The sequence below is a fragment of the Phyllobates terribilis genome, unplaced genomic scaffold (genome assembly GCF_046119375.1).
Source record: "Phyllobates terribilis strain yellow unplaced genomic scaffold, ASM4611937v1 Scaffold_3__8_contigs__length_932513732, whole genome shotgun sequence".
Lineage (NCBI taxonomy): Eukaryota > Metazoa > Chordata > Amphibia > Anura > Dendrobatidae > Phyllobates > Phyllobates terribilis.
Window position 1 is genome coordinate 122,685,832 of NW_027362763.1, and position 15,576 is coordinate 122,701,407.

Consider the following 15,576-nt stretch of genomic DNA (forward strand, 5'->3'; position numbering starts at 1 on the left):
GGGAGTACCGTCGGCCTGCTCCTCTGAAATGGGATGTATGTAGTGCATGCAGTCTATCTGAGCTCAGTTCCACACTCCATCCTTACCTGGGAGTGGAATATCACACCTCTGGGTTGAGGTGCAATACCCCTGTAGCAGCCGAATCCTCAGGGTGCTACATCAGCATCCGAGAGTATCTAATTACAAATTTTTAACTGCATCTAGCCCAGGAAATACTTTGTGCCTAGTAGCAGTATCTGCTAGTCAGCAGATTATCCCGGCTGTTAAGCAAGCTACACCACCTGTAGTTTGGACACTTAATTTTTTCAAAGGAAATGCTTCGGGACCACGGGATACTCAGTGAAGAGCATCAGGAAGCACCCCAAGGCATAGGGGCTGGGACTGGCTGTAGGACGCCTTGCGGTGGACAGCCGAGCTCGATCCTTATAAAAGCTTTTTAACTGCAGCAGCTTTAGTGGACGCTACTGGAGCTGGAATTACGCGGCTGCTGGCATGAGACTTGCCCTTCAATAGATCCTTGTAAAAGGATTTAAAGTGTATTCATTCAAATTAGAGAGACAATTTAAATTAAAAAGCTTAGAGCTGCCTCCACCACAGGGGGGCTCGCTCGACCCACCAGCGGACAGGCACCAGTATTGGGAGAGGGGGGCTGGCCGTCAGGGTCCACCGCGGCTCTGGCACAAACGGAGGTGGCACGGGCAGGAACGGACTGGCCGTGTCGGCTTCTCACTTTTTGGATTTTAGAAGGGCATGACATGCCTATATCTGTGTCTCCCCCTCCTTTTACTCCTCCACCTCTTTTCTTTTCGCATGACTATATGTGCTTGTCACTTTTCCATTTGTTAGTTATGTCTTCTGAGCAGTTTGTCAGCTTTTGGACACCTTTGAAGGTGTTTTCTATGTGTTTCTATGTGTTTTTGTTTGCCTGCCATTGGTTTTAACGGTGTTCGAAGGTGTTCGACGAACAGTTCGACGAACAGTTCGGCGAACACACGGGTGTTCGACGAACCGAACTCGAACGCTACGGGGGTGGCTCAATACTACTTGGAACTGGTATCTTGATAATGGCGATCCATCAATGTGTGATAGGAAGAAAGTACTTTGTGATCTGATGGTTATACAGTTATATGTAAAAGTTTGAGCACCCCTATTAATCTTAAGCTTAATGTTGTATAAAAATTGGTGTTTTTGCAACAGCTATTTCAGTTTGATATATGTAATAACTGTTGTACACAGTAATGTTTCTGCCTTGAAATGAGGTTTATTGTACTAACAGAAAATGTGCAATCTGCATTCAAACAAAATTTGACAGGTGCATAAGTATGAGCACCTCACCAGAAAAGTGATATTAATATTTAGTAGATCCTCCTTTTGCAAAAATAACAGCCTCTAGTCGCTTCCTGTAGCTTTTAATGAGTTCCTGGATCCTAGATGAAGGTATTTTTGACCATTCCTCTTTACAAAACAATTCCAGTTCAGTTAAGTTTGATGGTCGCCGAGCATGGACAGCCCTCTTCAAATGATCCCACAGATGTTAAATGATATTCAGGTCTGGGGACTGGGATGGCCATTCCAGAACATTGTAATTGTTCCTCTGCATGAATGCCTGCGTAGATTTGGAGCGGTGTTTTGGATCATTGTCTTGCTGAAAGATCCATCCCCTGCGTAGCTTCAACTTTGTCACTGATTCTTGAACATTATTGTCAAGAATCTGCTGATACTGACTGGAATCCATGCGTCCCTCAACTTTAACAAGATTCCCGGTGCCGGCATTGGCCACACAGCCCCAAAGCATGTTGGAACCTCCACCAAATTTTACTGTGGGTTGCAAGTGTTTTTCTTGGAATGCTGTGTTTTTTTGCCGCCATGCATAACGCCTTTTTGTATGACCAAACAACTCAATTTTGGTTTAATCAGTCCACAGGACCTTCTTCCAAAAAGAAATTGGCTTCTCCAAATGTGCTTTTGCATACCTCAGCCGACTCTGTTTGTGGCATGCTTGCAGAAATGTCTTCTTTCACATCACTCTCCCATACAGCTTCTCCTTGTGCAAAGTGCGTTGTATAGTTGACCGATGCACAGTGACACCATCTGCAGCAAGTTGATGCTGCAGCTCTCTGGAGGTGGTCTGAGGATTGTCCTTGACTGATCTCACCATTCTTCTTCTCTGCCTTTCTGATGTTTTTTTTGGCCTGCCACTTCTGGCCTTAACAAGAACTGTCCCTGTGTTCTTCCATTTCCTTACTATGTTCCTCACAGTGGAAACTGACAGGTTAAATCTCTGAGACAGCTTTTTGTATTCTTCCCCTGAACAACTATGTTGAATAATCTTTGTTTTCAGATCATTTGACAGTTGTTTTGAGGAGCCCATGATGCCACTCTTCAGAGGAGATTCAAACAGGAGAACAACTTGCAAGTGGCAACTTTAAGTAGCTTTTCTCATGATTGCATACACCTGGCTATGAAGTTCAAAGCTCAATGAGGTTACAAAACCAAAAAAAGTGCTTTAGTAAGTCAGTAAAAAGTAGGTAGGAGTATTTAAAACAAGAAAATGATAAGGGTGCCCATACTTATGCACCTGTCAAATTTTGTTTGAATGTAGATTGCACATTTTCTGTTAGTACAATAAACCTCATTTCAAGGCAGAAACATTACTGTGTCCAACAGTTATTACTTATATCAAACTGAACTAGCTGTTGCAAAAACACCAATTTTTATAAAACATTAAGCTTAAGATTAATAGGGGTGCCCAAACTTTTTCATATAACTGTATATGTTTTTACTATTGTTACCCGACTCAGTGTACCGTTTGTGGGTTGTAGAAGTACCCAAGTGCCCCTGTCCGCTGGAACCGTTTTCGATTTGCGTATGCGTAGACGTATTGCATTATTGGCTATGACTACGTCCTGGTGTAATAAGCCTCCACTGGTGGTAATTTTGGATTGAGGGACTAATTCGCTTATGCATAGCGCCCCGAAGAAGGCGATCGCAAATGCTGTAGATAGTAGTGTTGCTTCAAATTGTGAGTGTCATGTTAATGGTGTTAGGGATATGATGTGAGAAATCAGTTTTAGTGACACGGGACATCTACACTCCTGACTTGGCTGACCCCTTTTCCACCCTTTTATGTATTGTCTGATGATGAATCTCTTTGTCACATCTCCCCAATTCAGTAGTTGGAAGTGAAATGCTACTCCGGTCAGCCACCGCTGTGCTGACGCCCCTGATATGCCCCTCATCATTAGCTGGTGGAGAAATTCTATGGTGACTTGTAATCTGGCTTGTTCACATTGGTCAACCCGTCTGCCTGCTACTAGTCGTGTCCACTGTTCCCATGCCTTACCGTATGCTTGCCACGTCGACGGAGCAACTGAAGCTCTGATTAATGGCATCAACTATTCGCCACTAGATCCCATAGGGAGGGTGGGAAACTGTTGCCCGATGGGTGGGCGTTGGGGAGGAGCTCTGTGAAAATCTGCCAATTGAATTGTGATAAAGCGTTAGCAGCAGCGTTAGACCCCTCAGCATCGAGGCTAGCGCGGACCCATATATTGTGTTTTTGGCACAGGAATGCTAGCCGGCATAGTAGGCCTAGCACTGGGAGAGACGATGATGCCATCTTATTAATGCAGTGCACTAGGCTGGTGTTTTTTGTTATGAAGAGTATATTTTTGTTAGCCAGGCGCGCACCCCATATTTCTATTGCTACCACTATTGGGAAAAATTCCAGGAATGTCTGTTTTTTTGTCAGTTTTTTTGTTCTGCCCAATACGGAGGCCATAAGCTTGTGCACCATTGGTTATTTAGTATCGCTGCATATCCACCTGATTCTGTCGCCCTGGTGAATAATCTCAGTTCAATGTTGGACTGTTCTGCTGACATAAATAACGTGTGACCGTTGAATGATTATAAGAAGGTTTTCCACACCTCTAAGTCCGCACGTAGCTGCCTGCTGATTCTGATTGTATGACTCGGTTTAGCTGCCCCTTTTGTTGCGGGCGATAAATGACGAGAAAAAACCCTTCCGACTGACATCACCCGGCTCGCAAACATGAGGAGACCTAGTAATACTTGCATCTGCTGTAGTGTTGCTTTCCATACTGCGCAAAAACCCTCGATCAGGTGTAATGTTTTGGTATTTTTTCCCATGGGAGGCGTAACAACCTTGCTGTGGTGTCGATTTCGATGCCTAAGAACGATAGCTTTGTTGTGGGGCCTATGTTTTTTGTTGGGCATAATGGGACTCCAAACCGACGGGAGATGTTTGTGAATTTGTTCAGTGACTCCTTCCTGATTTAGTATAGAGTCTACCAATACTTTGGGCGTAGTAGCCCAGCTGTGAAGCAAGCTGCACCGCCTGTGTATCTAATAACTATTTTTTATTGCATCTAACCCAGCCAATCATTTGCTAGTATTGCTAGTAGCAGAGTCGCATGGGCTCTAATCCTTGCATAGCCTGGGCATTTTTTGAGATCGCTAAGGATGACCCAACTCATGTTATCTGTAACATTTGTCACCAAAAGCTAAGTAGAGGCCCAAAATACAATAGTTTGAGTACTTTATGCTTGAACCATCACATGGATATGAAGCATAAGTTGTAATGCGAAGCTCACTGTGCTACAATGTGGCCTAGCGGGCTAGACCAACCACCATCTGCCACACCTGTGTCATCCTGGGGAGACTAAAAGCTTGAGGATTTTGGAAAATCACCTCACCAACCATTTTAAGCAACTCTGGGACGATTGATGCCACTTAAGTGGTGTCTGTGCCACAATTTTTGGAAAAAATGGAGACTCTTTTTGGAGTCCCCTTGCTGTGTTTTACATGACGTTGGCATCATCAATTCGAGGTGGGTCAGGTCTCTCCCCCCCATTTTAACCATAAGAAACTACATTTACTATGGCTTGGGGTAACACAGATGGTTGAGTCTGAAGAGCTGTTTACTCATACTATAGCCTGGGAATCAGAGTTCTGCTCCAAAGCTTCAGTGTCTGCTAGTCAGCGGAGTAGCCATCGCCTGTAGATCTAATTACAAATTTTTAACTGCATCTAGCCCAGGCAATACTTTGGGCCTAGTAGCAGTGTCTGCTAGTCAGTGGAGTAGCCCAGCTGTTAAGCAACCTACACTACCTGTTGTTTGGACACTTAATTTTTTCAAAGGAAACGCTTCGGGCCCCCGGGACACTCAGTGAAGAGCATCGGGGAGGCGCCCCAAGGGAAAGGGGCTGGGACTGGTGGTAGCACGCCTTGAGGTGTTCCGCCAAGCTCGATCCTTATAAAAGCTTTTTAACTGCAGCAGCTTTAGTGGACGCTACTGGAGCTGGAATTACCGCGGCTGCTGGCATCAGACTTGCCCTCCAATAGATCCTTGTAAAAGGATTTAAAGTGTACTCATTCAAATTACAGAGCCAATTTAAATTACAGAGATTAGACCTGCCTCCACCGTGGGGGGTCTCGACCCACCAGCGGACAGGCACCAGTTTTGGGAGAGGGGTGCTGGCCGTCAGGTTCCACCTCGGCTCTGGCACAAACCCGGCGACACGGAGGTCGCACGGGCAGGAACGGACTGGCTACATCGGCTTCGCACTCCAGCGTAGTCCCTCTGCCCGCTCACGCCTGTAACCTCAAAGGGATGTGCAAGCGGCTTTTCTTCCAAGGGCTGTTCCCCGTCCAACAGGAACGTGGGGGAGCTCAGGTCGGCCTTCCACCGTACTCACTTACCTCCGTCGCCCTCTTTCCTTCTTCCGTTCTCCATCTAACCCCTCGGCTCTGTGGTGTCCGCTCTCCCTCCAGCTCTCTCCTTCTCACAGGTGGACTACCGCGTGTATTCACACTGTGGTGAATCTTTTGGGCCCAGGCATAAGAAGTTGTCGAGGTAATGGATAATCTGTGGCCCCTTAGAAACGTCCATGACAACCCATTCGAGGAAGCAACTAAACGCCTCCAATAGTGAGCAGGATCTGGAGCACCCCACGGGCAAACAGCGATCTATAGAGTATGCTCCTTCCCAGAAGCAGCCCAATAGGCGCCCCCTCAATGTCTGTTTTGGCCATTAGGGGGCCCCTTCCCAACTTCTTGACCCGCCTGATTGCCTTGTCAAAGGATGTACAGTATATACTACTGTACTTGGTTCCGCGTCGATGTTGTCGTTTACTGACCTGCCCCTTGGATATGACAAATAGTGGATTAGTCCGAATGTATTGGGTTCCGTTTTTGGCACGACTCCCAACGGGGATACCACTACATCTTGTAAGGAAAGTGTTCTGAATGGAACCGCCATTCTACCTAAAGATATTTCTTTTTTTAATTTTCTTGTCACGACGTCTGGGTGTTGGTAGGCTGATTTTAGATTTTTACTCCAGCCTTTCTTGGTTTTAGAAGGGCATGACATGCCTATATCTGTGTATACCCCTCTTTTTACTCCTCCACCTCTTTTCTTTTTGCATGACTATATGTACTTGTCACTTTTCCATGTGTTAGTTGTGTCTTCTGAGCAGTTTGTCAGCTTTTGGACACCTTTGAAGGTGTTTTCTATGTGTTTCTATGTGTTTTTGTTTGCCTGCCATTGGTTTTAACGGCGTTCGACGGTGTTCGACGAACAGTTCGACGAACAGTTCGGCGAACATACCGGTGTTCGACGAACCGAACCCGAACACTACGGAGATGGCTCAACTCTACTAACCACAACAAGTACCATCCTTTTAAAAAATAAAAAAGGTACCATCCATACAACAGGTATTACCGATATTCAGCTCACAAAATCCTTGTTAGAACTCTCCTGTTAGGTTTTTTCTATCTTGCTGGTCACATGACCTTTTTTGCCTATTTAATCCTGCTCCGCCCTCCTGGCCTTGCTGGACTTCATTGTAATTTCTACTCCTAAGCTAGCCTGGTGCTTAGTTACCTTTCTCAGTCAGTTTTGCTAGGTCTTCGGACCTTTATGTTCTATGTTGTGTGTTTGTCTTTTACTGCTACTATTTCTGCTAGGAGGTGTCCAACTTTATCCCAGTCCCTAGTTCTAGTAGGGATCCCTCCCTTGCATCTATAGGTCTTCGTACAGACTAGCCGAGGACTTTAGTGGGTCTGATCGCAGGATCAGGTTCCCCGTTACATCGTAGGGATCTAGCTTAGTTCTATTGTAGGGACAGATCTCCTTTCTTTCCTTAGTGCTTGTAGCAGATCATAACAGTAAGTCCAGCCCAAAAATATCTCTAAGGAAAGACCTCCAGTTTCCATCATGGTGTCGGTTCAGGATTTGGCTCAACGCCTGCAGGGACTCACTCTGGATGTGGCCGAGCTCCAACAACACATGAGTAACTGTTCTGGAGCACATTTTGTGGAGCCAAAGGTACGTTTGCCTGATTTATTTTTTGGTGATCAACAAGAATTTTTTTCCTTTAAAAATGCTTGTTTGTTGCATTTTCGTTTGAGACCCAGATCCTCTGGTGATGAATCACAGCGCATAGGGTTCATAATGTCACTTTTGCGCAAAGAACCTTAGGGATGGGCCTTTTCTCTCCAACCTAGTGATCCATGCTTTAGATCAGTGGATAGTTTTTTTTCTGCTTTGGGTTTGCTGTATGATGATCCTGATCGTGTCTCATCAGCTGAGACTGAATTGAGACGTTTGAGGCAGGAATCAGGTAATGTGGAAAATTATTGTTCTCACTTCCGTCGGTGGTCTGCCCAGGTGGGGTGGAACGATTCAGCTTTGAAAAGTTTGTTTCTTGCGGGGCTAGGTGAAAGGGTTAAGGATTTGCTGATTGCTTATCCCACACCTGGAAACTTGCAGGAGCGTTGCTTTGCCCTCTGGAGGTTCCTAGTGCACCTTGGACACATCTGGCTATGGACTTTATTACTGACCTTCCCCCCTCTGAGGGTTTCACAGTCATCTGGGTGGTCGTGGACCGTTTTAGCAAGATGTGTCACTTGGTTCCTTTCATCAAACTGCCCTGCGCTAAGACACTCGCTAAGGCCTTTGTCAAGGAAATTGTCAGACTACATGGCATTCCTACTGACATTGTTTTGGATAGGGGACCTCAGTTCGTGGCTCGTTTTTGGCGTGCTTTTTGTGACAGGTTGGGAGTTCAGTTGTCGTTTTCATTCGGATATCATCCTGAGTCTAATGGCCAGACAGAAAGGAAGAATCAGGATGTTGAGCAGTTCTTGCGTTGTTTTGTGGCAGACAATCAGGAGGGGTGGTCTGAGTTTCTGCCACTTGCTGAGTTTGCTCTTAACAACCATACATCCTCTTCTGCTGGTTGTTCGCCTTTTTTTGTTGTTCTGGGAGACATCCGTCTTTTGGGTCATTCTCCAAATTGGTATCGGCTGTGCCTGAGGAGGAGAGTTTTTCCGGTGATTTGGAGACAGTTTGGACGGATGTGCGTGGTAATCTTCAGGAGGCTAACAAAAAATCTAAGAGGTACTTTCATAGGAAACGGCAAGAGGTTTTGTTTGCTATTGGTGACATGGTTTGGTTGCCCTCTAAGAATCTGCGGTTGAGGATTCCTTCTAAAAAATTGGGTCCCAAGTTTGTAGGGCCCTTTAAGGTGCTTCAGGTAGTTAACCAATCTGCTGTTAGGTTGGAGGTTCCTACCTCCTGGAAGATTAATCCGGTGTTTCATGTTTCTCTGTTGAAAAGAGCTTATGTATCGGATGGAGACGCCTCTGCCACTGTTCCTCCGGTGGTGGAGGACGGGGAATACGAAATTTCACGCATCCTAAATTCTAGACGGTATAGAGGGAGTTTGCAGTATCTCGTCGCTTGGAAGGGTTTCGGACCCGAGGATAACTCATGGGTGAGGGCGGATGATGTTTCTGCTTCCAGACTTGTCAGAGCATTTCACAAGAGGTTTCCTGATAAGCCTGGGCCTAGGAGATCCGGAGGATCCTCATAGAAGAGGGGGTACTGTTAGAACTCTCCTGTTAGTTTTTTTCTATCTTGCTGGTCACATGACCTTTTTTGCCTATTTAATCCTGCTCCGCCCTCCTGGCCTTGCTGGACTTCATTGTAATTTCTACTCTTAAGCTAGCCTGGTGCTTAGTTACCTTTCTCAGTCAGTTTTGCTAGGTCTTCGGACCTTTATGTTCTATGTTGTGTGTTTGTCTTTTACTGCTACTATTTCTGCTAGGAGGTGTCCAACTTTATCCCAGTCCCTAGTTCTAGTAGGGATCCCTCCCTTGCATCTATAGGTCTTCGTACAGACTAGCCGAGGACTTTAGCGGGTCTGATCGCAGGATCAGGTTCCCCGTTACATCGTAGGGATCTAGCTTAGTTCTATTGTAGGGACAGATCTCCTTTCTTTCCTTAGTGCTTGTAGCAGATCCTAACAATACTAGCCTGAAGGGACATCTCCCCAGGTAACTACTTTGGTATACCTCAAGTGTCATATATTTACCAGCTATCACAATACAGGTACCGTTACCCCAAAATCTAAACTCCCCCCCTCCCCTAATTTTTTTTTCCTTCAATAATTACTGTATAAAACTCTCTACAGATTGTCTTCAGTCAATTACCTCTATCCAACTGGTACGTGCCCTTTACCAGGCAAGCCCTCCTCTCTGTATCTCCCTGCACCCAGAAGAGGACCATAATCGCAGAGGTACATCACCTATCCTCCAAGTCTGGTATATTCCTAATTCAACATTTAACCAGAGACCCTAAAAAAGCTAATTCAACTATCCACAGCTCCAGGGGAACTTCAACACTAAACTGGACCAAAAACTATCCTTCTACCAGCAACTCAGGTAAATATACTCGGCATAAATTCGAGAATTAAGAATCTAAATCCTAAACATCTACTTTTATTTTTAGAACAGAATCGTCCCTCAAACTGATCCTCTACTGACCTATCATATCTCTCCAACCCCAATTTTCAGGTAAATATCTTCTTATAATTTCACCCCCAATTGGGCCACCCACTAGAATACTTTCATTTATTATCTTTCTTTCCTCCCATAGGATATTATCTCCATGTGGAACCAACCACTACAAAACTAAGAAGCACAACGCACTTTACTTAGGATCATCAGGATTTGCCTATAACTCTATTTATCCTTTGCTCTTATCAAAATATTTTTTATCCGATTATTATTGCTCTAAATAAATTCGTATTTTATTTTTATTTTATACAGCCAACATCTCCTCTTTTATTGTTTAGAATTAATCACTTATACGTTACAAACTTTGAGACTAGCGCCTCCACACAATATAATGGCCCCCACATAGCCTTCCAGACGGCCCCCATATAACCTTCCATATAGTATAAAGGGACCCACATAGACTTCCGGATAATATAATGGGACCCACATAGCTCTCCATATAATATAATGAGCCCCACATAGCCCTGGGCCGGGCACTGTTCTGTACATATGTATGACTTGCGCCCTATTGCAAGCTTCATCTGTGTGCAATTCTAATACTAGGCAATCACCCCCTCCATGGATAGGTAGGCTGAGAGTGGTTGTTTCATCAGTGTTTTTCACCTTTTTGCTATATGTATAATTGAATTATTTGGGGAATTTTTAAAGTTCCTTTTTTTGCTTTGATTGTGTTTTCTAAAAAAATGATACCAAATGTTTTTAGAATTTACAGCAGAGAATAAATTGTACCAAATATAAAATCTTCCAGGAAGCGTAAAAAAATCTGATGCAAAGGTTTCTAATCTATAACATATAACCAGTATGATATATCCAGTATATAAAAATAGACATATATCATCATCGTGTATACAAATATATATACAAACCCATATATACACATAGTTGCTAATCTATAATGTATATCCAGTATTATATATCCGCTATATACAATATAAATATATTATATATAAATGTATTATATATGTACTCCATTATGTAGACAAATATATATATATATATATATATATATATATATATATATATATATATATATATACACAGTATACATATATATATACACATGCAAAGCTATGCTCAAGGGTGGGGGGTACTCAATTATGATGTCATAATGGCATCATGGAATGTCCTGAGGGTATATAATCTCTGAGCACTGTGACATCAGCGCCATTTCTTGAGTTGATGCTTTTGCTGAGACTTCACTTTGGTTGTGGAAGAGCGAACTAGTTTGTGTTACACATCTGGTGATTACTTCCATTTATTCTTTTTGATCTTTGATCAGAGCACAATAACACCGGTGCCACCGGAGAGCTTAGTTCTCCAATATTCTATCAGCCAGCTTCAGGTACCTAAGTCATGAGCGCCCGGGAGCTCCGTCAGCTGATTGCTGACAATGACGCATGGCTGCGCCGACCAGAAAATCAAGGTAAGTGAAATATTTAAGTGAGTTAGATAATTTTCCCAACCTATAGGGCTTTCCTGGAAGGAGATATCCTTGGGGTATGATGGGCCACTTTTCAGGATTGACCATGTAGGTTTGCTCAGCCCATAGGTAATACAGACTTTGCTAGGTAGGGTTCCTCTCTTCCTTAAAGCCAAAGCAGCAGAAGCGCCCATTCCTATATCCCCAATGTAACTGATAAAATTGTTAATAATTATTATAAATTATCATTTCTTTATAGGTCAGGCCATAACTGTCCATAGGTTGAGGTCTCATCAAAGAGATCAGGGAATACCTTCTACCAGTGATGGACATCAGAGAGACAGCAATGCTGTCCCTGAGAGGAGAGGGATACGGGCCAGAGATCCTCCACGGCGTAGGGGACAGGAAGAGAGCAGGGATAGAAGCCGCTCTCCTCTAAGACCAGCCCCTGTAGAGTCCTCCAGAATAACAGGAGAGGGCAGCAGGGTTGTCGGCCGTCCACTCCCACTCATTCAACAGCAAGAAGAGGGTGTGATAACACCACCGCTGCCACAGGTGGAGCCACCTGCACAAAATCTGCCTGTGCAGGAGAGACCTTTTACCAGTGATGGACGGTCTCCTTCAAGATATCAGGAAATACCTTCTACCAGTGATGGACATCAGAGAGACAGCAATGCTGTCACTGAGAGGAGAGGGAGATGGGCCAGAGATCCTCCATGGAGTAGGGGACAGGAAGAGAGCAGAGAAAGAAGCCACTCTCCTCTAAGACCAGCCCCTGCGGAGCCCTCCAGAATAACAGGAGAGGGCAGCAGGGATGGCGGCCATCTCCTCCCACCCATTCAACAACAGGAAGTGGGTGTGATGACACCACCAATGCCACAGGTGGAGCCCTCCAGAACAACGGGAGAGAGCAGCAGGGATGGTGGCCATCAAGCAAGTGGATCTGCAGCCACTACTGAATTTGAATTCCGACTGCCAAATCCCGTTCCTCCCAGTCGCAGACCCTGGGAGGTTCCAGCTGCAAGCAGATATCCTGTAGACCGTACCGGTATGGAACGTCTATTTAGCAACCTGCTTGAGCTGCTGGGAATGGGTAGAGTGACACCACCAGTGCCACAGTTGATTCCACCTGTAGGAAATCAACCTATGCCACGGAGACGGCGGACTCGGAATGTCAGGAGAAGATTGCAAATTGCAAACCTCCCAACAAGGGATATAGCACCACAGGAGGAAGTTCAGTCATGTGTCATCTGTATGACAGAATTTGTGACCGGAGAGCAGGTCACAGTCCTTCCATGCAACCACTGCTTCCATCAGGGCTGCATTTCTAGGTGGCTCTGCTCCAACCCCCGGTGCCCCCTGTGCCGTAACCACTGCTTCCAATGAAGCACCATGTTCATAGTGCGGACAGTGGTAGATAACATACTGAACTCCAGCCCAGGTAAGGGAGCCGTGCATATATTAAAACTACATGAATTTGAAGGCTGTAAAAAAGAATCACTTTTAACTTTCTGCCGTTCTGATCTCTTTAGTTTACCATCAGCTTTGGTCAACATCTCACACTAAGCATGAAGGGCTATGAACATCCCAAAAACACAAGATGGTAAGTCATGTCTCATTCCTGCTGTCCCATGATATGTATTTTACATGTAACATATAAATAATTGTTCTTTTCTCCTTTTTGTAGAAGGAAGATCCAACTCTGGAGAACATTGAGGAATTACATCAGAACAACCTGCACTTCATGTAAGTAGATATTAGAATTTGCTTCCTTTTAGTCTCCAGCTCATTTTTATTTACTTTTTATTAGGAATCTATTGATGTGATGTAATAATTTGGCATCCTCTCTTTACAGAAATCTGCAGAAGTTACAGATCATTGCCATAATGATCCACAGATTCCTCATCTGCTTCATAGAGACACTGATTCCATCATGTGCAGTGATGCTGATAACAGCTGCAGCCTCAGACTATGATATGGTCATATATTCCATTAATTAACAAAATATTCCTAAAAATAAATAATTTTTACCATCTCTATGTTTGGTTGTGACTTTACTATATAGAATTATTTTACGGGATATTTGGAGCACATAATGATGAGGGAGGGAGGAATGTAGTAACAAGGGGTATAGACATAGAGATTATACCCAGCCTCTAGTGCCTGATGGTGATCAAAGAGTCTCGGTCATGTAAGATCGCTCCAGTTGTATTAATGCTACATGTTATATGAGGTCCCAGCTATAGATTTTGTATTGAGGCACAGGAGCTTTAAGTTACACTGTTGAAAGGAGGAGACGGAGATAAGAGCACATTAAAGGGAACCTCTCACCAGAAAAAAATGCTCTTAACCTGCAGATATGGGGTTAATCTGTAGGTTAAATAGCGTTAGTAACCTGCCCTGTGCCGGAACTTAGCCGAACACTGTGGGGAGAAGAGGAACTTTATTCTCCTTGTCAGCGTTCCAACTTCAGTCACGGGGGAGGCGCCGTCATGGGTTCAGTAACAGCTATAACCGCTGTTCAGTACGGCTGTAACCGCGCTCCGGCCCTGACTGACTCTAGCTCTATACTGCGGTCAGCTGTCAGTCAGGGCCGGGGCTCCATGGAGCTGGCCTCCAGGTACTGAACACCTCCTGAGTCCACAGGCTGGCTCTTTATAGCCCGTAAACCACGCCCTGGAGAGGAGATAGGGTGGATGACTCCCTCCCAGCACTTAGCTATCCACCTGTAAAGCATGCCCTTGTAACTCCTGGTTATTAACCCTCTCTGCACTTAATGTGCAGGAGAACACTTCCACACTTCCATGTTTTCACATCACTGAATCTAAAAGTCTCAGTGACACATATTTCCCCTCCAGTATTCTGCCAGTGACTTTGTCTGTACAGGGCATCATGTAGTTTCCCAGGTCTGTGCTCTACATGAAAACTAAAGTCCTGGAGTGCTAGAAACCACCTAGTCACGAGGGCATTCTTCCCCATCCTTTCTTTCATTCATCTAAGCGGTGCGTGGTCTGACACTAACCTGAACTTTCGGCCTAAAAGGTAATAGCTCAGGGTGTCAACTGACCACTTGACGGCCAGGCACTCTTTTTCTACAATTGTGTAGTTTTTCTCACAGGCAGTGAGTTTTCTGCTCAAATACAGGATGGGATGTTAATCCCCGTTCACTTCTTGGGACAATACGGCCCCTAACCTAACTTCCAAGGCATCCGTCTTGACCATGAACTCATTGTTGAAGTCAGAAGCAATCAAGACCGGCTGCTTACACAGGGAGAGTTTCAATTCCTTGAACGCTCCCTCCGCTTCCTCAGACCATTTGGCCATCGCTGTCTTCGTTCCTTTAAGCAGGTCAGTCAGGGGTGCAACTATAATGGAGAAATTTGGGATAAATTGCCGATAGTATGCCACAAGTCCCAGAAAGTCTCTAACCTCTTTTTTTTGAGGCCGGTTGCGGACAGCTTTGGATGGCTTCCACCTTCTTCACTTGTGGCTTTATTTCGCCCCTTCCAATAATGTAGCCCAAGTATTTTGCCTCTTCCTTTCCCATAGCGCACTTCAGATTAATGGTAAAGCCGGCCTTCCTCAGTGCATTCAGAACCGCCTGGACCTTTTGTAAGTGACTTTCCCAATCTGGGCTGAAGATCATGATGTCGTCTAGATAAGCGGCGGTGTACTGCCTGTGTGAGGCTAGGATCTGGTCCACGGCCCTCTGGAAGGTAGCAGGGGCACCTTGCAAACCAAACGGCATCCAGCTGTACTGAAAACACCCATCAGGTATAGAAAAGGCAGTCTTCTCCTTGGCACTTGGAGACAAGAGAATTTGCCAGTACCCTTTAGTTAGGTCCAGAGTGGTGCTGTACCTGGCTGGCCCTAGCCTTTCAATCAGTTCGTCTACCCGGGGCATCGGGTATGAGTCGAACTCCGATACTTCATTTAGCTTTCGGTAGTCATTACAGAACCACCATTCTCCTTCCCGCTTTGGCACAAGAACAATGGGGCTGGACCAACCGCTCTTTGATTCCTCGATGACGCCCAGGTTCAACATTCTCCGCACCTCCTTGGAGATCACATCGCGGCAGGCTTCTGGGATTGGATATGGCCTCTGGTTCACACGTACATGCGGTTCCATCCAGATCTCATATTCCACAACCTGCATACATCCGGGCAACTCTGAGAACAGGTCTCGGTTTCTCTGCAGCAGTTCTTGGCACTGTTGTTTTTGGGCCGGTGATAGTGTCTTTGCCACTGTAACATCCTAGACACTGGGTTCAGGA